The sequence below is a fragment of the Podarcis cretensis genome, assembly GCF_951804945.1.
Source record: "Podarcis cretensis genome assembly, chromosome: 8".
NCBI classification, from domain to species: Eukaryota; Metazoa; Chordata; class Lepidosauria; order Squamata; family Lacertidae; genus Podarcis; species Podarcis cretensis.
The window spans coordinates 51,995,030-52,018,895 of NC_137177.1; the positions used below are offsets into that span (position 1 = coordinate 51,995,030).

Consider the following 23,866-nt stretch of genomic DNA (forward strand, 5'->3'; position numbering starts at 1 on the left):
AGAGCCGTCTTGCCCCCAAATGGCAACTAGACATTTTGGCAACTGTTGTTGTTGTTGTTGTTTAGTCGTTTAGTCGTGTCCGACTCTTCGTGACTCCATGGACCAGAGAACGCCAGGCACTCCTGTCCTCCACTGCCCCCCGCAGCTTGGTCAGACTCATGCTGGTAACCTCGAAAACACTGTCCAACCATCTCGTCCTCTGTCGTCCCCTTCTCCTTGTGCCCTCCATCTTTCCCAGCATCAGGGTCTTCTCCAGGGAGTCTTCTCTTCTCATGAGGTGGCCAAAGTACTGGAGCCTCAGCTTCACAATCTGTCCTTCCAGTGAGCACTCAGGGCTGATTTCCTTCAGAATGGAGAGGTTTGATCTTCTTGCAGTCCATGGGACTCTCAAGAGTCTCCTCCAGCACCATAATTCAAAAGCATCAATTCTTCGGCGATCAGCCTTCTTTATGGTCCAGCTCTCACTTCCATACATCACTACTGGGAAAACCATAGATTTAACTATACGGACCTCTACTTCTCAAGATGCTGTCTAGGCCTGTCATTGCCCTTCTCCCAAGAAGCAGGCGTCTTTTAATTTCGTGGCTGCTGTCACCATCTGCAGTGATCATGGAGCCCAAGAAAGTAAAATCTCTCACTGCCTCCATTTCTTCCCCTTCTATTTGCCAGGAGGTGATGGGACCAGTAGCCATGATCTTCGTTTTTTTGATGTTGAGCTTCAGACCATATTTTGCACTCTCCTCTTTCACCCTCAATAAAAGGTTCTTTAATTCCTCCTCACTTTCTGCCATCAAGGTTGTGTCATCTGCATATCTGAGGTTGTTGATATTTCTTCCGGCAATCTTAATTCCGGCTAGGGATTCATCCAGCCCAGCCTTTCGCATGATGAATTCTGCATATAAGTTAAATAAGCAGGGAGACAAAATGCAGCCTTGTCGTACTCCTTTCCCAATTTTGAACCAGTCAGTTGTTCCATATCCAGTTCTAACTGTAGCTTCTTGTCCCACATAGAGATTTCTCAGGAGACAGATGAGGTGATCAGGCACTCCCATTTCTTTAAGAACTTGCCATAGTTTGCCATGGTCGACACAGTCAAAGGCTTTTGCATAGTCAATGAAGCAGAAGTAAATGTCTTTCTGGAACTCTCTAGCTTTCTCCATAATCCAGCGCATGTTTGCAATTTGGTCTCTGGTTCCTCTGCCTCTTCTAAATCCAGCTTGCACTTCTGGGAGTTCTCGGTCCACATACTGCTTGAGCCTTCCTTGTAGAATTTTAAGCATAACCTTGCTAGCGTGAGAAATTAGTGCAATTGTGCGATAGTTGGAGCATTCTTTGGGACTGCCCTTCTTTGGGATTGGGATGTAGACTGATCTTCTCCAATCTTCTGGCCACTGCTGAGTTTTCCAAACTTGCTGGCATATTGAGTGTAGCACCTTAACAGCATCATCTTTTAAAATTTTAAATAGTTCAGCTGAAATACCATCACTTCCACTGGCCTTGTTATTTGCAGTGCTTTCTAAGGCCCATTTGACTTCACTCTCCAGGATGTCTGGCTCAAGGTCAGCAACCACACTACCTGGGGTATATGAGACATCCGTTTCTTTCTGGTATAATTCCACTGTGTATTCTTGCCACCTCTTCTTGATGTCTTCTGCTTCTGTTAGGTCCTTTCCACTTTTGTCCTTTATTATGGAAATCTTTGTACGAAATGTTCCTTTCATATCTCCAATTTTCTTGAACAGATCTCTGGTTCTTCCCATTCTATTGCTTTCCTCTATTTCTTTGCATTGCTTGTTTAAGAAGGTCTTCTTGTCTCTCCTTGCTATTCTTTGGAAATCTGCATTCAATTTCCTGTATGTTTCACGATCTCCCTTGCATTTTGCTTGCCTTCTCTCCCCCGCTATTTGTAAGGCCTCATTGGACAGCCACTTTGCTTTCTTGCATTTCCTTTTCATTGGGATGGTTTTCGTTGCTGCCTCCTGTATAATGTTATGAGCCTCCATCCATAGTTCTTCAGGCACTCTGTCCACCAAATCTAAATCCTTAAACCTGTTCCTCACTTCCACTGTGTATTCATAAGGGATTTGACTTAGATTGTATCTTACCGGCCCAGTGGTTTTTCCTACTTTCTTCAGTTTAAGCTTGAATTTTGCTATAAGAAGCTGATGATCTGAGCCACAGTCAGCTCCAGGTCTTGTTTTTGCTGACTGTATAGAGCTTCTCCATCTTTGGCTGCAGAGAATATAATCAATCTGATTTCGATGCTGCCCATCTGGTGATGTAAGGAGCCATTTGGCGTCTAGCTTCTACACCTGAGTTTCTAATACTGGGTGGGGGGAGACCAGCAGCACCTCCTATTCACCAAGAGGCTGCCATAGAACCGGCATGAGGGGCTGCCAAGGAGGTGGCGGATCTGGCCCCCATGGAGCCCACTACAGCTGTTGCTGCCACCGTAGTAGCAGCAGTGGACAATGTGTTCCTTGGAGGCTGGACTTGCTGCCCTTATTGATCCAGCCACCTGAGGCAGTCACCTCACCTTGTCTCATAGGTAGGCTGGCCCTGGGCACCAGGTTGGCTAAGGCTAATGCAGATCATATTGAACTCAGTGGGCCAAAAGCTACCCTGAGTTAGATGGACTAATGGAGGGATGTCTTTTGGGGAAGGTTGATTCCTATGTCCCTTTAGCACTTATTGTATATATAAATGTCCAATTTTTCGCTTTTATGACACTTTTTATGGACTGTGTAGTTTTTGGGCCATTTGGTATAGCCTCACAATGGCTGCTGCTTTTATTATTGTTGATCTACGATTACATTGGGACGCTTGCTTTTATTTGTCATTAGCCGGCATGTTTCAATGTGTTAATGTGCTTTAATATATTTAAATGATTGCTAGTTTGTTTTATGGTGACTTTAAAATGTCATAATGTCCTCACATTACGTGAGTTATTGCTGGATTGTCATGTTAGGCCTTGAAATGATTTAGTGCTTGATTGTTATTGTAATGAAGTATTGGTTTATTAATTTTGTTTCGCTGTGAACTGCTTTGAGAATATTTATATGGAAAAGTGGCATTCAAATTTAAATTGATAAATAACTTGAGGAGGGCAGGATCTTCTCGATGGCCATGTGGCCTGATTTGATCCCATAGGAACCATGCCAAAGCATTCCCATTCACATCCAGCCAATGGAAATAAATTCTCAGAGCCATGTGTTGATTATCATAGCTGAGAGCCAGTCAATAACTTCTTATTTTCTTATTGGTTTGTTTTGAAGTTTTTTTTATGAAGGACTTTTTTTGCCCTGCCCCACCTGCCAAATCCCTTAGGTCCCTCCTATGGGCACCTTTTAAAAGCTCCTCTATATCCATGTTGCCCTCTTCCCTTTTCATTTGTGGAATCTCAGCTAAACATCCATGAGAGATGACCATCCCACCTCTGCTTAAAATACCTCCAAGGAAGGAGAGTCCACCACCTCTTGTGGGAGTCTGTGCCACTTCTGAACAGCTCTTACCTGCAGAAAGTTTTCCCGACTGTTTAGTCGGAATCTCCTTTCTTGCAACTTGAAGCCCTTGGTTTGAGTCCTACCCTCCAGAGCAGGAGAAAACAAGCATGCCCCCTCCTCCATGTAACAGCCCTGAAGATATTTGAAGATGACTATCATATCTCCTCCTCTCAGTCTCTTCTCCAGACTAAACATCCCCAGCTCCTTCAAGCACTCCTCATAAAGTTTAGTTTCCAGACCCTTGATCATCTTGGTTGCCCTCCTCTGCACACATTCCACCTTGTCAACATCCTTCTTAAATTGTGGTGCCCAGAACTGGACACAGTATTCCAGGTGCAGTCTGACCAAGGCAGAATAGAGTGGTGCTATTGCTTCCCTTGATCTGGACACTATACTTCTGTTGATGCAGCCTAGAATAGCAGTAGCTTTTTTTTGCTGCTGCATCACACTGTTGACTCATGTTAAGCTTGTGGTCCGCCAAGACCCCTAGACCCTTTTCACAGGTACTGCTAGTAAGCCAGGTGTCCCCCATCCTATATTTGTGTTTGTGGTTCTTCCTGCCTAAGTGCAGAACCTTACATTTGTCCCTATTGAAATTCATTTTGTTAGCTTGCGCTCAGTTCTTCAGTTTGCCATTTTGAATTCTGATTCTGTCTTCTGTGGCATTAGCTCCCCCTCCCAGTTTAGTGTCCTTTGCAAATTTGATGAGCATCCCTTCAATTCCTTCATCCAAGTAATTTATAAAGACATTAAACAACAACAGGCCCAGGACAGATCCCTGTGGCACCCCACTTACCACTTTTTTCCAGGATAACGAGGAACCATTAATGAGTACTCTTTGGGTTTGGTCAGTCAATCAGCTACAAATCCACCTAACAGTTGCCTCGTTCAACCCACATTTTACCAGCTTCTTTGCGAAAATATCCCTGATCCAGTTTGTAATTCCATCAAAAAAAGAGAAAAGAAATCAGATTGGTCTGGCATGACTTATTTCTGAGAAACCTGTGCGGGGTCTTATCACAGCATCCTTTTCTAAATGCTCACAGACCGACTGTTGAATTATCTGTTCTAGGACCTTCCCTGGTATCGATGTCAAGCTCACCTGTCGGTAGTTACCTGGGTCTTGCCCATCTGCCTCTTCTTTACTAAAGCCCTTCAGCCTTGGAAAGCCTTCCAGGTTTCCTTGGACAGCATCCTTCAAAAGCCTTCCCTCTGCACACTTGAGGGTGTGGGAGATGTGGGAATGCCAACTTTTGCCTTTTATCAGGGGATGGTTTTTCTGGGCAGAACAGAACGAATTCTGCCTGAGTACTGCTATCCTCCACTCTTGCTCTGCTGCCTTTCTAAGGAAGTAGTAACTGCCTTTGACTTGTTTCGGCCAAAGAAGATTCCTCATTGTTCTATAGCAATGTTTTGCTGTTGTTTTTTGAAAGGATGAAACACTGACAGGAATGTAACTGTTGACCTTGGGCTGGAATAGGGTTAAGGAATGAGTGCTTCTGAGTCATTTCAGATAAGGGCCTTCCACTGCCTCCCCGCCCCCCTCCTCTTCTCCAAAATATCTGTTATCTCTTCTCTTCTCACATCAACATGCTTTGGTGACATCTCTCATTTGCCAGCAGAGAAAGGAAATGCTTTTTTCTCTAATTCGTTAATCTCCTGTTTTTATAATCTCTCTGAATATTGCCCTGTCTCTTGGTTGTTATGAATGCAAACACATTTACTCTCCCCACACAACTCGCCAAGTCTGAAAATTAGCTCTTAATTCACACAAGCATCTACAGCTGTCACTTGATGACTGGCGGCTAAATGTGTGAACAGGCTCTGCTGAGAAGCCCTGTGGTATGTGAAAGTTCTGTCTGTCCAGAGCAGGAGTTGTTATTCTGTGGCCCTCCTGAAGCTTCCGGACGCCTCTGACCATTGGCCTTGCTGGCTGAGGTTGATTGCTGGAGGCCAACAATGTCTGTAGTGCCGCAGGTTAGTTAACCCTGGCGTAGAGCCTAGAATGGCAATAGCCTTAAGCTAAAGTGGAAATATACAACATTCCAACTGGGTAACAGATTTTGTGTTCTGTCAGTGGAAGCCCATTTGTATGGTGCAGTTGTCCCTTGATGTTGCAGTCAACACACAGTTGGCATATGTGTAATATGCAAATTATTAGAATAAGTGATTCCATGCTTCATGAGAAATGGTTTCAAGTACTTAGGAACTAGCCCTTCATTAACTGAGCTAAGTATTTAAATTTGTGCTTGCTGATGTCAGACTTTTATGAAATGCCCACCCTCAGCAAAACACACACAAAAGAACTGCAGCTTTTAACTCGTTAGATGGAGTGCTTTCAAAAAAACAACACAACTTCTTTATTGCTGAAAAAGACATCCCTGGTTAACACTTTTTAAAGAACTATTTTCAACCTTGGACTTGCTGCCCACTGGCTTCTGTCTTTGTATCTTGGAAGAGGCATTCTACTCTCTCTCACCAGGTGGGAAGCCTCTTCTGAAATGGCACCTGTTGAAACATTTACCATCTGCATGTACGAAGAAATGAAGTGTGTTTTTCTCTCTCGGTTTAGTTACATGCAGACTTCTGCAGAATAAATTGATTAATTAACCAATTAAACTAATTTGGCAGGGGGTTGGACTTGATGGCCCTTGTGGTCTCTTCCAACTCTATGATTCTATGATTCTAATTTGATAATGAAACAAGATATCTTTCAATCCGGACGTAATGCCCCGGCCCCTGCAAATGAAGAAGAGGAGGAGGAAGAGTAAATCTTGTGGTGCCTCAAAGGCTTATAACGTGTTGTGGCATAAAGCTTTTGTGGACTGGAGCCCAGATCGCTCTGCATGATGGCAGCCTTTGGACTTGTATGGAAATAGAATATACTAACTTGGCTAAAGGGTTCAGTTGTGTTTCTTAGCCTGGCATTGCTGCAAACTGGCAAATACCGAAAGAGCAATTTGAAGGGTGACAGATGTATATCCAGTTGATATCCCGGTTGTTGCTGGAGTCCAGTTTCATTCAGCCCCAGGAGCATGTCAGGGATTATCTAAGTGCACCTGTCGTGTGAGAGCCAGGGTGGTGAGAATGTTGGACTGGGTCCTGGGAGACCAGGATTCAAATCCCTGCTTGGCCATGGAGCTCACTGGGTGACCTTAGGCCAGTCACTGCCTCTCAACCTAATCTACCACACAGGGTTGTTGTGGGGATTCAGTGAGGAGGAGAACCATGTATGCTGCCTTCAGCTCCTTGGAGGAAAGGGTGGGATATAAATGCAGTAAATAATAGTTTCTCCCTGCACTAGACCCTGCTCCTGTGTGTCATGCAATAGCCAATGAACTCCGAGTCACAGGAGTAGCTCAGTGGTACAACTACTATTTTATGTGTGGAAGGTCCCAGATTCAACCCCTGACATCTCTTGGGTCATAGGGCTGAGAAAAAATGGAGGCATGGAAAGCCATTTGTGTAAATGCATAAGGAACCTGTGGCCCTCCAGTTGTCATTGGACTACAGCTCCCACCATCCCTAGCCTTGGTGTCTGGGGCAGACTGGAGTTTGAGTCCAATGATCTCTAGAAGGCCACTGGTGGACCAATGGTGTAGTCCGTTATAATGTAGCTTCCTGTAGAAGCTGCAGCTCACATGTAGACTAGCCAGAGGGAGGTCTGCTTAGCCAGACTAGCCAAGGGGGAAATGGCTGGTTCTCTTCTTCCTCCCCCAGCCCCTCAATATTTCCCTGATTTGGCTAACAAGGAGATGGGTTACAGTCTGACTTCCCAAGAGCCTGGTGTTCCAAATCACAGTTCCCAGCTTAGGGGCTGGAGTGAGTTTGGGGGGGAAATACAGTCTTGGCAGGTAGTTCCAATTGTACATCCCTTGTGATCGGTGGGTAGTATTTGTCTGTCTTTCCCTCCAATTTCTTTGGCTTCTTTCCTGCTCACCCCAAGTTCCTGTCCTTTCCCGTGGTGCCAAAAGGAACACTTTCTTAGTGGCCAAAAGGGCGTGTTAAGTCTGCATGTGTGTGTTAAATTGGCAGCAATGCTTCCAACTGACAATCTTTGGTAACAGGCAAGGTAAATAAGTTTCTTAAAACTGATATCGCTGGCTGTTGTGCCACGTATTAGCTTTTCCTGTGATCGTTAAATTTATCCGCTGATTTGCATGATGTTTGCTGTCTTTTTCTCTTCCCCCCATGTTCTTCATTATGGGCAAAACGGCTTCTCTGACTTCAGTGGCAATAACTTTATTCCATGCCCACATCCGATCACACTTTTAGCGACTTGACAGGTGGCTTTTTTGTCCCACACATTTCTTTGCAAGAGAGGAAGATTCAAATGAATTCAGATGCCCTGGTCACTATATAGGAGGGGTACGAAATCTCAGATCTGGCTTGGGTGGGGAGCAAATGTGGCCCTCCAGGCCTTTCTATCTGGCCCTAGAACTTAATTCATAGTAGCAATGAATGGATGCCAGTTGAATGCACTGAAACTGCAGCGCCTGCCCAATTGCAAATTTTTTAGCTTTGTTTAGTGGAATCATATAATTGTAGGTTTGGGACAGACCAATGCAGGAATCACAGCTAAATACAATACTAAATACAGCTAAATACAATACTAAATACAAGTATAATAAGCATGCTAAATTAGATAACTATCTAGAGCATCAGAAAAGTTTCTGATGGAAATTACTCTAACTGTCCAATTCAAGGGAAATCTTCCAATTCAAAATATTCCTGAAATCCCACATCACTGAACATAACAACTGTGTTAGTTTTCAAGGAGACACAAGACTCTGTAATTGTGTGCGGGTGTTTGTATGTTTTGATATTTGCTTGTCATTTCATTTGAACTCTCTGATGTTATTTTTAGAAACTGTTTAAATTGTCATTGCAAACCGCCTTGAGAACTCACCTGGTTAAAAGGCACCCCGGTGGTGTCATGCGCTGTACATCATGATGATTTGATAACAGCACCAGTTTGAAGAACTTTGCAGCTGATGCTCTGTTGGGATTGTGGGAACACACAGAGAGAAGGGCTGCAGCTCAGGGGTAGAGCATCTGCTTTACATGCAGAATGTCCCAGGTTCAATCCCTGCCATCTTCAGGTAGGACTGGGAATGTCCCCTGTTTGAAACCCCAGAGTGCCACTGCCAGTCAGTGTAGACAGTATTGAGATAGATGGACTGAGTGGTTTGACTTGCTACAAAGTAGCTTCCCATCTTGGTATAAAGTTGCTCCACCCACTTTTGCAAAGGCCACGCCCATTTTTGCATTTGACATGCAGCCCCTGGAAGGTTGTCCACAAGGGAATGTGGCCCTTGGATTGCAAGGTTCCCCACCTTGCACCTTTCAGGAATGTGGGACATATAAGTAGACATGCATACGTTTTCTCTGCCAACAAGTGGGGTGTTTGAACAGAAGAGACCAAAGGTGCTGGGGTCTTCAGCATCGGGGTGTGTGTTGTGTTGTGTGTGTGTGTGTGTGTGTGTGTGTGTGTGTAGTGACTGACAATCCTCAGATGGCTCTCTGCTTCCACAGGAGTCGGTGTGGGTTGCTGTTTCCCCCTCTGTTGAGGGGCTCCTGTCGCAACTCTGCCATGGATGATGGCTCCTTTTGTCAATTCTGTCAACAAAGGACAAAATGAGTTGGCCCCAGAGACAGCATATTTCTCCCCCTCCCCCCATCTCTTATCCTGGAAGTCTGCAAAGGCTGAGATGTGTCATTTTGGCCTGGAGGGGAAGGGAGGGTCTTTTGTGGGGAGCAAAAAAGAATAATTCTCCAGGTGTCTCTGCAGAGTTGCTGCAAGAAATTCTTACAGTGTTCAAATCTGCATTTGTTGCACTGTTCGGTAAGATTCTTTTTCTCCTCCTCCTGATGATGATGATGATGATGATAAAGTCCATTAATGACCTTTTGGGGTTCGTTGCTTTCACATCCAATATTTTTTTAAAGAACTGTAACTGTGTTGCACAGCTGTTCCTGTGTTTGGTACAGCCACCAAATGTGTAGAGCAGGATCTATTCAAGGTTGGATATGGGTTTCTAAAAATTATTTTTATGGAAGTTGTAGTCCAAAACACCAGGAGGGCACTAGGTTGGCCAAGACTAATCTAGATAGAGATACTTGGGTTTGGGACCAGCTCTTGCAAAACAGTGACTTTGCCACATGCACACAACTAAGCAAGTGATTATTTGACAACTCTGCTGTATTCCAGCTCCTTCTGTAAGTTTTGGGTTAATATGCTAGGGAATCTGATTCTTACTGGAGCATTTCCTATTTTCTTTTTCTTAAATTAAATTTGCATCTTGCCCTTCCTCCCGCAATGGCACCTGCCAATTAATGGGGGAAATCCAACCTAGGAAGAATGATGGACTTAGCAGAGAGTTTCCTACAATCCAGGTTTCTTCGCTTAACCACCTGGGATACATAGGCCAGGGACTGCCCACATGATGCTAGATTCAAGCTCCCATCATCACCAGCTATGGTTGCCAGAGATTCCAGACCCTGAGTCTGGGCCTGAGACCTGGGAGAGGCTCCTGATGGTGTCATGGGGCGGTCCCCAGTGACATCACAGGGACAGGCGTTGGAGACAGGTTAATTAGGAGAGGGTAGCAGAGGAAGGCAGACCTCCCCACACCCAAGTGTCTGCGCTATAATTTGCAGCCAGCTCCTGCCTAGCTGAAGCTTGTAAGCTGCATGTACAGTCTTCATATTATTATTTTAAGCAACACTTGCATGCCCTCCACCTGCTACTTGGAGGGGACTGGGCAAACCTGGAGACTTAAAGTCAGATCTGACTTGTGGGGGGGGGGGCTGATGGGAGTTGGAGTCCAGGAACAACTGGAAAGCACCACTTTGGCTATCTCTAGCAGTAGGACCTTTCTGGAAATTAAGCTTCAAACAGGCCTCTGAGATCTGGGGTGCTGTGTGCTGGTTGTGTGAGATGTTTGGGTGGGTAGTGGAATCAGCCATGTGTGCTCTGGGGTTCCTTAGATTTGGGCTCCTTTTAGGAGCCCAGTGTCAGTTTTGCTAGCGCTGGTAGCATCATCCTTACTGTTCTCTAGGAACCCCTAATTGGCAAAACCAGCGGACTTTAGGGCATCACAGGTCTCTGGTGTGCACCACTCTCCAGAGAAGGCTCTGGGTTTTGCACCATTCAGGAAAGGGCAACAAAACAGCCAGCCGCTCTGCATGCATCGCCTCCTTCTCTAGCTTCCGCGAATCTGGATTGATTCATCTGGCATTTTTCTCATACCACCTCCCCCAAATAGCCCCCATTCCAGTCCTCCCCTCCCTCCCTCCGTCTTTCTTCCTTCCTTTCTTTTTCTTTTTTTCCAAACGTGGAGTTCAGTCGCTCGCTCACTCCTCTGTCTCCCAGCTGAGGCCTCTCATGCAGGTTTCAGGCGGATATGATAATGCGGGAAGTTGAACTGGCCCCATTACTGCGCCACTGATGGTTGAATTGATAAGGGCTTGATAATGGTGGAGATAGCCAAAGCTCAGTAGCCAATCGCTCAGCCTCTTCTCCCATTAACATTCCCCACCACGGGCTGGCTCTGGAGCTGCCTATCTCCTCTCCATTTCCACTCCTCCACTAGATAAGAATGGAAATACTGACTTCATAGCTCACTGATTAAAGTGTCTGGATTTCTTGATAATACACAGATAAATTATGTTTTTCAAAAAAGAAGGTAGGGATGGGAGTGTGAGGGCAGAGGAGGGGGGGGGGGAAGGAAAGAGCGGTGGGGGGGAGAGAGAGCCTTGAGTCGTTGGGCCCCCTCCCCACAATATTTCTTGTGTTCTGCCCCATGTTTCAACTACATAAAGGCCTGGCTCTTCCGGAGCGCTCTAAAAAATTTATTGTGGCCTAGACAATTAAAAAAATGCAAGCATGCGTTGAGTGAGCCTGGTGCCGTTTTAAGCGACGGTGCTGCAAATGAGACGATTGGAATTTGCTTTTTTTCTTTCTTCTTAAGCTGTTGGGAGGATTTTGTCCTTTTTTTTCTTTTTCTTTTTGCTGGGGATGGAGCAACCTTGAAGCACCAATTTTGTGCTTGTGCGTGTATCTCAGAGGAAAGGGTGGGCCGGTGGGGGTTTGGGGATCATGTCAAGGAAGACATTTCTCCCCCACAGTGCCCAGTGAAAGAGTTTTATTGTGGGTTTGTGCGGCTTTTGAGGCCTCTGGGCAGAGGAAGCAATTTAAACGGAACACGACAGACAATTTTCTCTGGGCTTTTGGTCCCAACTGCTCTGGCAAGGAAATGGGTGCACTTCATAAAGGGACACCCTATATTGTTGTTTTCCTTTGTAAAGAAAAGATCTGGGTAGCCCAGTGGCTAAGGGAGCAGGCAGAAAGGCTCAGGTTCAAATCTGTCTTCCTCTGCACTGGCCTTGCCAGGTGAACTTAGAGGGACTCACCAGTCTCGGCTTTCACCTCCTGGCTGTCAGCTGCGGATAATAAATAGCCCTGGCCTTACAGGCTTCTTTAGTGATTACAAGTGAGCACAAAGTTCTTTGACCACTCTAAGGCGTTCATAAAGGCCACATCTGCACCAGCAGATAACAGCACTGCTATACCCTTTCTAACAGCCATGCCTTCTTTCAGGAAAGAACCCCAAAGACCTTCCCAAAGAATCCTGGGAAGTGTAGTTTGTTCAGAGTGCTGAGAGTTGTTAGACCTCCAGTCCTCTCACAGAGCTACAATTCCCAGAGTTCCCTGGGAAGAGGGATTTGAGGGTTAAGCCACTCTGGGAATTGTAGTTCTGTTAGAGGAATAGGTGTCTTCTAATAACTCTCAGCACCCTTAACAAACTACACTTCCCAGAATTCTTTGGGGAAAGCAATGACTGTCTAAAGTGGCCATAGACTACTGCTACGATTGCAGAGTTAGTGATCTCGAGCTCTTTTTGTATGTGCGACAGCAATTCCTTGAACCAAGATTCCTTGGTTACAGTACCCAAGTCCGGTCTCATCACAAAATATTCCCCCATCCCAGGGGAGCTCTGCGTGACATTGCTAACACTTTCTTCACTGGTCTATGGGAGGCTGTAACCATTTTACATCTCCATCTACACCTGATGTTAGTAATATGTTTAAACGAGCATCCTTGTTTAACCTAGCTGCTTTTAGTGTGCCACTTGGATTGCAGCTCTGTGAACTCTTGGGTACTTGGAGTTTAGGGTCCGCCACAGACAGAGCCAGGGGGTCTGATTGTGATGTGGGCTTTGTGCCAGGAGATATTTTACTCTCCTTTTCAGCTCAGGAGATGTGTTTTGTCCTTGTGCCAAGAAGGGTGGTGATAAGGGGTTTGCCCCTAAATCAGGTTGACACAAAGGTCATTTCCCCCGCTCCTACAATGGGCGGTCCAAAGCATGGCATGGGTAGATGTCTGGTTCAAAGCATGGCATGGGTAGATGTCCCCCTTTTTGAATGCACTGGCATGGGAGTATTCAGGATTTGATTCGAAGAGAAGTTCTTCTGGATAAAGCTGCAGAGCATTGATATGAACACTGTGGCACACATAGTCCTTGTAAAAATGAGGATGTGTCTGAAAATGTGCAGAGAGTCATTTTTAGCTGTGAGTATCCACAATCAAGTCTGGGATTAGGGGCAAGACTTTCATTTACAACCCTATGTTAATGGGTAATTAAAACAAACTCCCCAAAATACTTTGTGGAATTGCCCTTTTAATCGCTGTTTGGCAGGATGGGAATAATTTTGCCCTTTTCACTACTCCTTTATGCATCCTGATTTTTTACGTGAATGGCTGCAAATCAGGATTGCAAGTTAGCCTCTTGCCCATTCTGCCGGGATAACTTTTATTTATTTGCTTGTTTTTACACCTCTATCCCATCTTTCCTCCAAAGGGCTCAAGACGGCATGCCCAGTTCTTTCCCCTCCCCATTTTATCCTTAAAACAATCCAGTGAAGTTGGTTAGGCTGAGAGACAGGGACTGGTCCAATTTAACCGACAGCTTCCTGAGTGAGGATTTGAATCCTGGTCTCCGAGGTCCCAGTCCGACACTTTAACCACTACACCACACTGACTCTCCAGTTCCTTCTGGAGGAATAAGTTTCCAGATCCCCTGGGGAACATCTACCCTAGCAAGACGATACATGTACAGTGGTACCTCGGTTTAAGAACAGCCCCTGTTTACAAAGAACTCGGTTTACGAACTCCGCAGAACCGGAAGTAGTGTCCCGGTTTGAGAACTTTACTTCTGTCCAAGAACGGAATCCGAACGGTGGAAGAGCACCAGCGGCGGGAGGCCTCATTAGAAAAAGCACGCCTTGGTTTAAGAACAGTTTCGGTTTAAGGACTGACTTCCGGAATGGATTAAGTTTGTAAACTGAAGTACCACTGTATATGGATTGCTGTTAGGATCTGACTAATGTTCAATTCTTATTTGCACCACAGGACTAAAGATACAACTCTCTTCATTTCCAGTTCAACACCTAAACATTTTTTTGCAGGGGTTCCTTCAGTACATTGAAAATAACCCATCAAGGAGGGGGTAAATTCCAAAATCCATAAATAATCGCCTTTTTAGGGGCTGTATTTTAATGTGTATATATATATATATATACACACACACACACATACATAAACCCTGTGCAAAATAAATGTCAGTCCTTAATTGTTCAGGGTTTACTGACCTTTGAAGTTATCTCTCTTTCAAATCTCAAGTTTTCTTCCCTCTAAATTTTCTAACTAAAGACCAGGCAGTATAAAGTTCATTTTCAATGAGCTTGCCCCATTCCAGTTGGGCTGTTCTCTTCTCTTTATTTTATTTTTTTAAAGGAACTGTGATAAAAAGCAGAGATAAGTCCAGGGCTGTTTTGTGTAGGAGTTGATATCTGCGTTATCTATCTCCCTTTTTCACTCTCTGAGCAACTCTGTTGTTTTTTACTCTTATCTCGCTCTACCAAAATGCCAAGAACAGAAAACACACAAACCCTGGTGCCTTGATAATTCATGGAACTGGTGATAAAATGTTACCATTAAATTAAAATTGCACATTATTTTATTATTTTTTATTTTTGCAAATGAAGTCAAAACACAACCCCAGGAACAAAAAGAAAAAAGAAAACCCACAAAAAACGCAGAAGGAGGAGAAAAAGAATCCTGCTCATGAGAATAGAATAGCTGACACTTTCTCTCCCCTCCCCCTTCTTTTTTTACTCTTTGGTCACGTAATAAGATCTGGAATAGGACTTACTCACATGTCTACGTGTTTCAGGGTGGGGTTGGCGGGATGGGAGACTCCTTTCATTCCAGGCCCACTGTGCAAGATAGCAAGGAATAATTTATTTTGAGCAAACTGGCGTATGGCCTAATAGATTGGGAATAAGGGTCTGATCCACCACAACTTTCTCCAGTGCAAGCCATGCTGAAAATGAAAAATTGAAATGTGTTCGAGTTGAAAAGGAGGCAGAAGGTTCCTGCAGATCCTTTTATGGAGCAAGATTTGCGCTTATGATGGTACATGGAACAGTTTTACGTGACCCTACTTTCTCTCCTGTTTGTGCCTTGCAAATGTTTTGAGGCAGACACACTGCTTTGTTTCCAATCAGTTATGTTCCCTAGTTTTCCTGCTAAAATTGAGTCACTTTTCACACCACAGACTGTTGTTTGTTTGCCCTTCTTTTGTTGCAAAAGAGCGCTCTTCCATACTACTGCTACAACAACAATTTATTAAATTTATAAATAATGAAAAAAATCTAGCAGACAATCCTGGGGGAAAAAATGCATTGAAATATCCCACCCAGCGACAAAATGCAGCCGCATTCTGGAGGGGCCTAGGTAGGATACTTTTTTTAGTGTTTGTGTGATTTGAGGGTAGGGGATTACTTTCTTCAGTGATGTACTCTGCTGAAGCTCAGTGGCAGACTACCTGTTGGAATGCAGGAAGTCCAAGATTCAGTTCCTAGCATCTCCAGTTTGGGCTGGGAGAGACCCCAGTCTAGAATTAGGAAGACAGAAAAGCCTTATTAAAACAAAAGGTAAAGGAGGTGAAGATGATACAGTGGTGCCTCGCAAGACGAAATTAATCCGTTCCGTTAGGCTCTTCGTATAGCGGTTTTTTCGTCTTGCGAAGCAAGCCCATTGACAGCTTAGCGGATTAGCGCTATTAGCGGTTTAGCAGCTTTTAGCGATCAGCTGATAAGCCGCTGAACAGCTGATAAGCGGCTTAGCGGCTTAGGAAAAGGGGGAAAAGGGGGGGGGGAAATCCGCAGGAACTCGCAAGACATTTTGTCTTGCGAAGCAAGCCCATAGGGAAATTCATTTTGCGAAGCGCCTCCAAAACGGAAAACCCTTTCGTCTAGCGGGTTTTCCGTCTTGCGAGGCGTTCGTCTTGCGGGGCACCACTGTAATTCAGACCAAAACAAACAAACAAAAAACCAGCTCCTGCACCGTCAAGGGTACTCCATTCACTTTGGTAGCAGGATGTGATCTGAGATTTGCACCTTTCCACGCATGGAGGTGCCTCTTCCATTGAAGTTCATGGGGTAGCCTGTGTGCAGAAGAGCTGTATTGCAATGCAAGAAGGGGCCTGCATTGGGACGATGAGCTAGACACAATGAGTGAAACTAAGGTACGCAAGTGGAGAACGTGGATAGAGAAGTCCCCCCCCCCCCATACTACTGGAACTGATGGAGCTGAATGTGGAAGATTCAGGACAAACCAGAGGAAGGGAAGGGCCAGCACCTGCTTTTCACCCAGAAGGTACCAGTTCAATCCCCAACATCTCCTGGTAGGACTGGAACAGAACCCTGCCTGAAACCCTGGAGAGCCACTACTGGTCAGCACAGACAATACTGAGCTAGATGGATCAATGGTTGACTCAGTATAGGGCAGCTTCCTATGTTCCTAAGGACTTACTCCATTCGTTAAACTATGGAATTTGCTACCACAGGTTGCTTAGAGGCAGTATGCCTCTGACTACAAGTTGCTGGGGAGCTCAAGTGGGGAGAGTGATGTTGCACCTGTGTCCTTACGGTCTTCTGAGAGGCATCTGATTGTCCACTGTCAAGAAATGAGAGAATGGACTAGATGGGCCTTGGGACTGATCCAGCAGCCAGTCTCTTCTCCCGTCTTCTCAGGGAGATGCTAAAGCTGTGAAAAGTTTTCAGTTTGCTGAAATTGCTATGTTTGAGGGAAGTTAAATCAAGTTACCCTGGCTCTGATCTTGCTGTCCAGCCTCTTAGGAGATTTCTTACTGCTTATGTGTTGTCATGCACAGCTTTCCTCACTGTCTCCCCCTGCCGCTTCCACGGGGTAGCACACTCCATGTGACTTCCATGCTGCCTAGAATTCTCTCCCCTCACCCCACCCCTGTGCATATTGAAGCTACTCCATTTATATTTTAACCTTGATCATTCACCGTTGCCCTAAGATGGTATAGTTCTGCCTTGACGTATCTCAGCTACAGGATTTGATCTGCTTTGGAATCCTGCTTAATACCTTATTCCCTTTGGAGACGGCATCTGTTATCAGGAAAATGTTACATTATGAAATTGAAGTGATATAGAAAACCAACGTTGAAGGAATCACTTTTTTCAGGGATTGGAAGTTTCTATTCCCTGCCCCATAAGGAATGTGAGAAGACCCGTCATAATTCCCTGTGTGCCTTTATAGAAGAAGTTTCCATTTAATCAATGGGGCTTACTCTCATGTAAGTGTTTATAGGTACAAGTCTTCAGGTACAAGTAGTGGAGCATTGTTATGGAGAAACAATCGTGTTTTTAGCAGACAGACCCACTGTATCCTGAGGCTTTGTCTGCTCTTTCCTGCCAAGGCCATGGGTTGGGTTAAATGTCAGTACACTTCACTTCAGCTAAACAAACTGCAAGGCAACATTTCTCCAAAGTTTGAAAGCTGAAACAAAAATCTCCCACCATCTTTAAAATGGCGTGCTTCACATGGTTTTATTTTTTGGGTATGAAAGTGAAATAATGGCCTCACCTCAGAGGCATCTGTTTATATTCATCTATACCTAAGTGTGTCACTGTGCTGAGTGTGCCTCCAGACTGGAAGAAGAAAAGGCCAGAACAGTTAATTATATAGAGGTATAGTGGGGAACCTCTTCTGTGTTGGAATCACTGGAGCCTTTGACTTAACTGATTTCTTTCTTTCTTTCTTTCTTTCTTTCTTTCTTTCTTTCGTGTTTTAAATTAGTTATTCATTGAAGCAATTTGTTGGCAGTTTGGGAACTATTGCCTTAAATCAAGGGTGGCAAACCTCAGAGCTGTATATAGCCCTCTAGGTCTCTCTGTCTGGCCCTTGGGACTATCCTCAGACCACACCTCTCCTTGGCCTGGGTTTTCTTGCCAGACTAGAATGTGCCCCAGATCTCTGATAATGCCTGGATGGAGGAGAGGAACTAGCCTGGCTGTACAAAGGTCAAATTCACATTCATTGTCCCACCCACTTTTGCTTCTGGCATCGTCCACCATTGGTATTGCCCCTCGGGAGGTTTCCCAGAAGGAAATGCGGCCCATAGGCTGATACAGTGGTACTAGTTGATGCCTTTCTGGGGAAACATTGAGCAGGGAATTCTTCATAAAATTCTCTTCAAGAGCAAGGAAAACTTTGAAACCCACACTCACACCCCACTGTCATGTGGCTTGTGTAACATCCCTGTTCTGTGGGCTGCATCTGATTTTTTTTTTAAACCACCACCTGAGGAAACCACAAAGGAATAGAGCTCATTCTTTTTTTTTATTATTTTGCATCTCTCAGAGAACTGTTTCCTCCAACCTCAAAACCACCTTTGCAGCAGAAATGTTTCCCTTCCTTCCACCTCTTGGATTGAGTGCAGAGTAAATTGGGGCCTCTCTTATTATTTTATATTTGAATGGCACCTGCAGGTTTGTCCCCCCCCCCCCCGTCACATAATAACATGAGGCATTTTAACTATAGACTTGATAATGTGCAAGTGCAGTAACGTGTAGAATTTGCAAACACACTGGGTTTTGCAGATGCACCCATGTTGCGTGCCTTCTCAGTAGCAAGCACAAGTTTTGCTTCTGCGTGGTGTGTGAAATGTCCTTTTGCATATGTAACAATAATGCAGTGAACTCACACTGGCTGTTGTTGAGGGTGGTAATGAAAGAGATGCTCTGCACAGGTGGTTCATTTCAGTCCTGAGTTTGTATTTCCTTCTGATGCTTCTAGCAGGCAGGTGGGGGAAACCTTTGCCAATCTGGTGCCAGCTGTGTTGACTAGGGTTGATGGGAGATAAAATCCAAAATGTCTCTGAAGTACCAGGTTGGTAAAGGCCAACACAGAGGCAGTAGGTTCCCATCTGCTTTGCTCTCCATATCCCTGTTCTTCACAGAGAGCTATAGAATCATGCAGTCTCCCGTAACCCAAATAAGGGTTTCCTTGCTGAACATTGGGGCCAGTGCATTTCACGCTTAACCTAGAAGTGTTGTTGGCTTTACTGCAAATGATTCAAGATGTTGATATTACAACCACCCCTCCCCCGCCTGCTACCCTCCAGGTGTTTTGGACTACAACTCCCACCCAGCTGCATCTAGCATGGCCAATGGCAAAGGACTATGGGAACTGCAGTTCAAACTGGACGCCGCCAGTACAAATTTCAGATCATTCTAACACAAATGGAAATGGGAGCAGAAATCACTGATCCATTCCATGTCTGGAACAAAACCAACCCAGCAAAGACAATCAGCATTCACTGTTGTTTCTAGTCTGCTAATGATACATAATTGTTTGTGCCCCCGCCCCTTTAATCCTTTGCATTGAAATGAATGGAGTAGAAGAATGGCAATGTAATTTATACAGTTTATGTAACCGATTATGTAATTTTGCCACAATGAGTTGCAAAACCAATAACACAGGTAGTTTCTGCCAGAAGATGAACCACAGCAGTACAGAACCGGGCTGCATGAGACAAATACAAGGCACAGCAACAGAGATGGTTCCCAGGTGGGTGAGTCAGTGGGCCTGAGGAGGGTGTAGACTCATTGTTCTGTACCAATGGGAAATGTCTCATGTTCAGATTATTTAGAGAGATCCCTGCTCTTCCTCTGCTGGAGGTCAAGAGGCTGACTGCCTACAGATCCTAATCTTCCCCATTCCACCGCTGCACCTCTGTCCTCTTGCCCACACCTCCAGTGCTTCACTTGTGGACAAGGTTTTCTTTATAAGAGTCTGACGATCAAACACTTTTTGATCCATTTGTTGCTTTCTTTCCCCTTTCTCTCCATGTTTTGGTCTTGCTCACCTGTCTTTATGTGTAGCTCTTTGGTAGCTCAAATGAGAATAACAGGAAAGAAGATGAGCCAGGATGATTTCCCAAGGCCCCTTTGGTTGCCTGCATGTCCTTCCCATTTATACCAGCCTTCCCCAAGCTGGTGTCCTCCAGCTGGCTTGGACGGTGACTCTCATTGGCTTCAGCCAACAGAGACAGTGGGCAAGGATGATGGAAGCTGAAGTCCAAAATAACTGAAGGGCACCAGGTCAGAGAAGTCTGTATTAGATACCATTCCCTGAGCAATTTCAGTTCTGCATAATATATGGAGCAAGATATCACACCTAATTACTAGTAAACTGCCTTCCTTCTTACTCTCTCCTTGGCATTGGATGACTGCTTCACCCTCCCATCACACAGAATTGATTGAGGTTTTTATTTTATTTTATATTTCAACAGTCAGTCTAGGAAACCGGCTTGTTGTGAAGAGACACATTTTGTGTTGAAAGTATTCCTGACAATATTCTTGGTTCCTGTTAGGGAAATAATCAGTGTGAAACCATTTTGAACGGCAATGCAAATGCTAAGCACAAATTTATTTAGTAATTATTACACACGTTACAGTGTTGAAATGCAATCATCCCCCCTCCATGGAGCTTTTAAAATGTTAATTTATTTTTGGCAATATTGAGCAATGGAGAGAATTTGAGTCTGTATCTCTCTCCTCTCCTCTCCTCACCACCCGCCTATGAACACACCCCAGCCCTCTGTTCCTTCCCTGTTCCAGACTCCCCTTTTCCCTACCCCTATCAGATGAAAGGCTCAGCATTGCATTAGAAGTCGCCGCCTCCTTTTTGCAAAGCAATCTTTTCCTATCCATCTGATGTGTCTGAGGACTGGGGATAGCTCTATTAGAATCTTTCCCCTCTCTTAAAATCTATCAGTGCGTTATCGGCCCCCATCTGAAACGTAAAGTCACTTCATTGCTATTGCCCTCGTATTTTCTTTCTCATTATTTCTCTTCTTTCCTTCTCTCTCTCGCTTCCCTTCTTAGCTTGATATGATGTGTGAGAGAGAGCGCGTACACACACACACACACACACACACACACACACACACACTATTAGTATTAGTAATCGTGTCCCCTGAAGTGAAACAATCTTTTGTAATCTATCAGTCGTTTATCGGGCCTATCTGAGAGCCGAGAATGGCCGGCCCCTGAGATGGCGCCATACTCAAGAACTGATAAAGTTACAGAGTTCAGTCCGTGATGAATGTTAAGTAACTGCACCCGCCTCAGATAGGATATGGACTTGGCAGAGAGAGGAGCTCTGTCTGAAACCAATCTCCCTGATAGCGGCAGCAGAGCTGTTTTTTCTCAGGCTGTGACTCTCCTCCTCCTCCTCCTCACTTACCCCCCTCTTCTATTTCCTTTCCCAAGAGATTTGGGGAACAGGGAAGGGTTTTTCTTTTTTGCTGAAGTAAAGCCAAAAAGTTCAGATGCTCTCTTGACCTTTGAGCAGCCATCTTGTTGTGAAGGGTGTCTTCAAAAACGCCTTTTGAGCATCCCACTGGCTTTCTCGCCTCCCTTCTTGGATATGTTCAGCTGAGAATAAATGTCATTAATTAGTGCTAGCGCCCAAAGGGCCTTCTGCCCCCACTTTATTTTGTGGGGGTGGGTTCCTGTATGCTGCATCAGCACAGGCTTACCAGGATACAATGTTGTGGATGTGACCAGGTATAGGCAAAAAAATGAGTTTTTAAATTGTCCCGTTTACATCTTGTCAGCTGTTATGAATTTTGGCTTATATCACTCTTTTTTAAAAAAAAATACTTTTTTTTTTTTTTTAAAGGACACAGTTATGATTTTAAAAGGCAAAATCTCCCGGCCCATGACCCATTGGGCATTTGAGCCTGATCTCCCAGGTCCTAGTCAGAAACTCGTAACACTAGTATAGTGGTACTTTAGCATAGTGGTTTTATTTAGTGACAACTATATACAAAATGCATTATATTAGGAGATATTGTTTGCAAGGATACATGCTTTAGTCAAAGTACATTAAAAAAAACTGTACTTATTTGGAGAAATTTGCACAAAAATGCTGATGAATTTTTGTGAGGATTTCTTGTTTGTTTTTGTTTCTTAAATGCAAATTGCTGCAGAAATGTGGAGGACAAAATTTAACGTTGGGACAATGAGATACTGCATGAGTCAAAATTGACCAATCCTTCTATCTATATAGTCTCAGTATTGTGCCATGGAGAATTAGTGGGGGTTTTTTGGTGACACTGTTTGTGTGAACAAAGTGAGCCATGGAGCATTTTCCTGATGCTTCTTAAGGACAGCTCTGCAGGATCAGACCAAAGTCCTATCTGGTTCAGCATCCTGTTTCCTGCACTGGCCAGTCGCATGCCTCTGGGAAGCGCACAAGCAGGGCCTGAAAGCTATAAACCTCTCTTGCTGTTCCTCCTTGTCAACTGGTATTCAGAGGCAGGCACCACTGCTGTCGTGACTTAGTAGTCAGGGGTAGCCTTCTCTGTTATTATTATTATTATTATTATTATTAGTCACTTTTCAAAAAGTAACTCAAAGCAACATACAATAAAAGACACATACATTAAAATTAGCATAAAGCAAAACAGAGAAAAATCTAAAGCTCATTTATATTTTTTAAAGGGCTGGCAGAAAATAAATGTTTTTGCCTGGCACCTAATGATATGTAATAATGGTGCCAGGTGAACCTCCCTGGGGAAAGCATTCCACAAACGGGGAGCACTGCTAAAAAGGCCGGTTCTTGTTTTGCCACCCTTCATATCTCCCACAGTGGGGGCACATGGAGAAGGGCCTCACTGACGATTGCAGGGTCCAGGTTGGTTCATATGGGGAGGAGTGGTCCTTGAGGATCTGGGGTCCTGAGTCCATTAATTTGTCTAATATCCCTTTTAAAGCCATCCAGGTTGGTGGCCATCTTGTGATAACGAATGGTCACATTTTAACTATGTGCTGTGTGACAAATTCATCATTTCTACCTCCTCCCTGAAACTTGCATCATTCATCTTCATTTGTTCTCATGTTATGAGAGGGAGAAAAAGTCCACTTTGAATGATTGTAGAGGATATTTATTGGCTGTTGCTTTCAAAGCGGTGCAAGCTGTTCAGATTGTGGACTTATGTACACTGCAAACTCTTAGCTGTCATGGTTTTTCCCCAAAGGACCCTGGCAATTATCAGATTCTTCCTTCTCCCCACCCCACAAAGAAGCCCAGTTTCCCAGGGAGTGACTGCTACAATTTGCTGTGCAGTTTAGCAATACCTCTTACCAGAAACTCTGGGAACTGTAGCTGTGGGAGTGGATTAGAGGTCTCCTAACAACTCTTGGCAACCTTAACAAACTACAGTTCTCTTATAATTATTTGGAGGCAGCCATGACTGTGTTTAAAGTGCCATAGAGCTTTCAATGTATGATATGAATGTGGCCTTTGTGCAGTCTGGACCTTATATGTCTTGAGGAGGTAGAAAGAATCTGAGAGACCTCTATCAACCACACTTCCTGGCTGAATCGTGGTGTTTTTAAATTAGGCAAAGAGCTCTGAAGCAGAGCAGGGAGAGAAATAGTAAAATTATTGGACTTCCGCCTCTTCCCTCCCCAGTTCTTAGCATTTTTAATCACTGGGAGCGTGTGGAGGGCAGAACGTGCAGAGAGGGCACCTGTGTTACTATGGAGACTGAAGTGGAAGGTCAGGCTCAGTTTATCATCTTGGAGCAAAATGGAGAAGGACTCCTCATTTAGAGAAAGAGAGAGGTCCCTCTTTGCTGCTGGGCGTTGCCTGCACACTTATCAGCTGCTCACACCAGACTGATATTAAACTTATCTTTGGACAAGTTTTTAAGTTGTCAGGGGAGGGCTGGAGAAGGAGAGTAGTAGAAACCAGCCCAGACTGAGGCTTTTGAGTCTGGTGCTGGGCTGATTGCGATATGATATGGGGTCTCTCTGGTGGCATACGCACCATATATTTAAAGCACATTTCACCCACCTAAAACAAATCCCAAGAACTGTAGTTTGTTTGGGGTTATTTGCGCTCGTGATTGTATTGGAGCGGACATACCGCTTTGTTTGCAATCAGTGGGTGTCTCATCAATTCCTGCTGA

General features: G+C 44.6%; 1 protein-coding gene across 5 annotated transcripts in view; it reads left to right on the forward strand.

The window, feature by feature from the left end:
- ZFPM1 (zinc finger protein, FOG family member 1) overlaps window positions 1-23,866 on the forward strand; it is a 119,073-nt gene that overhangs the window by 20,309 nt on the left and 74,898 nt on the right. The window contains exon 1 of one of the 5 annotated variants that reach the window (XM_079988723.1): window positions 5,462-5,480. The exons of the other annotated variants lie outside the window; for them this stretch is intronic. The gene's annotated coding sequence lies outside the window, so the exon portion shown is untranslated. Of the gene's footprint in view, window positions 1-5,461; window positions 5,481-23,866 lie in introns of those variants that run through there. 5 annotated transcript variants of the gene reach the window in all.